This window comes from Ciconia boyciana, chromosome 2, assembly GCF_034638445.1.
Source record: "Ciconia boyciana chromosome 2, ASM3463844v1, whole genome shotgun sequence".
Classification (NCBI taxonomy): Eukaryota; Metazoa; Chordata; class Aves; order Ciconiiformes; family Ciconiidae; genus Ciconia; species Ciconia boyciana.
Window position 1 is genome coordinate 110,663,296 of NC_132935.1, and position 3,072 is coordinate 110,666,367.

The window sequence follows — 3,072 nt, forward strand, 5'->3', positions numbered from 1 at the left end:
TGAAAGAGATAGTGTTGATGAGCTATGGCAGGCAACTGAATTGCAAAAGTATTTTCCAAAACACTATGCTTCGAATCTGTAGTGGCTGTTTCATATGTATGTGTATACAGGACAAAAGTATTCCAACAAAATAAAATCTTTCTAATCTTTGACACTGCTCCTACTGCATTATATGCTGAAGATCTGAGAAGACCCATTTCTTTTGTTAGTTCTTTATTCTGCTCCTAGATATTGGCAACTGTTCGAAATTTCCTTTGTTAAATTAAAGGAATGTTTCAGGAATTTTATTTTTTTTTTTCTGAAAGAGAAATTGTGTGCTTTACATCGATTTTTTTTCCTACCTTGCCTAGTCCAGGACATACAGAATTGAACAATTATTTTAAAATGACAAGTAAATAACCACAGAGAAGCTTTCCATACAAACAGTGTCAAAACACTGGCATATCAGATGCTGAGCTCAGTACTTTCTTGCTAGTATTTAAAAATACATATTTTTTTAACCTATGGAATTATAATAGGTTCTGCATGTTCTTCCTACAAATGGATTTGAAGCAGCAGGTGAATTCACTTCTGTCCAGATCTTTGATTCAAGATTAAAATTTTTATGTAGGAAAAATTATTAATTCTGGAAAGGGCAAACATAATATTTTGTAAATGCTCTTTCATTCAGGATATGTTCTTTTAACTTTGCAGCTGCAGTAAGTGCTTGTATTTTCTGGTATTTTCTGGAGTGCTAACAAAATTCTGAGAGGAAAGGTAGTTATACTTCCATTTTATAGCCTTCATTCTGGTTCAGCATTGTTTTGTTCACCTAAAAATTCCATGTAGCTTGTGGGGAAGGGGGCATTGTTCCCCCAGCAAATTACAGACGGCTATGTAAAGAAGTGGCCAAACTTGTTTCTCCAACCTGTGTTGCTGCAAAAGATAAGAACTGTCTTGCCCTCTATTTTTGGCTGGAGGGTATTGTGATAACGCTGTGGCTGTGTGTTTGTGCACACACGCCTAAAACGAATGTATTTTAGCCCATGCTAAAATGAAAGCATACTTTGATCATTGATATACCTAACAAGTAAGAGCTTTGAGCAGGTACAAATACACTTTTAAATTAATGCATTTCATTAAATAACAATTTGAATAGTAGGAAGGCCTGGCTAGCTAGGGAGCAACTAGTCCACTTCCCTAAACCTTAAGTCTGGCTGCTACTCCCTGTTCTGCTGATGAACAAGAACCATAAACTTTGCAGATCTTTAGATCACAGTCTTGAGCATAAATGAAGAGTTTAATCAGAGTAAGCGTAAACTACTTTAGAAGAGTGTTTGTTAAAGTACTGAAAACTTGCAAATACAAAATTCTTATGGAGACATCAGGCACCTTTGAGTGTAGTTCAGTCTGTCTTTTTTCCTGCTACTTTTTCTACTCCACATATGTATGGTGATGGAACCAAGGAGATCAATTTTCTGTTATGAGGATACAGACTGGGTTTCTCTGCTTAACTTTAAGTAGCAGAAGAGCCATTTCAGTCTCATGTGAGCTTCATTAAAACCTCATGTAAAACAGAGAGAGTGATCATGTGGCTCTTTGTTGCCTTAATAGGAATAAGAAGGGAAATTCCTTAGCAGGAGTAAGAAGGAATAAGAAGTTCTTTCCATGCTGATGAAAAAATGGTAGGACTAGAGGCAGATGTTTTTGTTTGCTTGATTTTAATAGGGACCTATGTGTGATCCATTCCAGCATCTTTAACTTGGGAAATGACTGCTGTGGGAATGAGGGAATGGATTTGCACCTCAGTCCCCCACATTAAAGGCTGTTGTCTGCAGCCAGACCATCACCAAATGAACAGCTGAGTTTGTGGTGTTAATGCCCCTAAAATATCATGAGTTGTTAGTGGTCACCATCCTCCTTTGACTGTCCAACTGTTTGCATGAAATGACCTTGTAGCATTAAAATTTTTAGTGGGTTCTGCAAACTTTACCTGTCGTCAGACAGTTTTGCCACAGACCTGGACAAAACTGCTCGATCAGTGGAATGGGGTGGAGCAAGGGGTTATTTCACTGAGAAAGATCTGGAGATACCAAACTAAGAAAAAGGTTAATTTGCAGGGTCTTTCCTTTGCATTTCATTCTTTTATGTTCAGCTGCCTTTCTAAAGCTGGTAAGATCTGCAAGGGGCTGCAAGTCCTGATTAACCTTAGTTAAATGCTATTTTGAGGTTATACTGTACAGTATGATTGGCAAAGCCCTTAAAGAAGACAAAGTTAAATCCAAAAATGAAGATGTGTTATTTTCAGTTGTGACATTTATTGATTCTTGTTTAAACAGAGTCTCATCAGAGAAGATCCAGTTGTTTGGTATGAATAGTTCTCATAGCCTTCAAGATGGAGTCTGCAAGGCAGAACAGTAATGAGGAGCATTTACCTTGACATTTTTCTTAGCATTGTTCTTAAAACTAGCCTTTGCCCAGTACCGTCTGGTGTTGCCCTACCCTTGCTGGACAAGAAATTAATCTTATCTAAACAATGTACCTTTGTCTGATAAGCAGGATGTGGCTGTCAAAAGCAGAAGTTTAACTGATGTATTACTAGCCTAGTTAGTAAACTGTGAAGAACTGCTTAGATCTGCCAAAAAGGTAGGAAACTAGGGGAAAGATAATTCCGCCAGAGGGAGAGCATGACCACCAACTCACGGACCACCTACCCCAATTATACCACTGACTCAAATGATGAAGTTGAAGAAGAACAGCTAAGCATGTGTACTAATTTACATGCTGGGTGACGAGATTTTCAGCAATCATTTAATAGAATAATACTGCATATGTATTAGGAAGTTGAATATGTTAATGCTTTGTGTATAAATAACTGTTAATTTGAAAGCTTGGTGTGCTGTTTTGAGACAGGCACCCATAGCTGCACAAATATGCAATAAAATACCGCTGTTCTGTGTGTATATTGGCATTTTGCACATCGGGTAAACGAACCCAGATTTTTGGGACAACACTGGGACCACAGATATGGGCAAGGTGCTTAGAAGGAAGAATTATTTATCAAGAGCATGAAGAAAAACTAGTGAGCCAGCA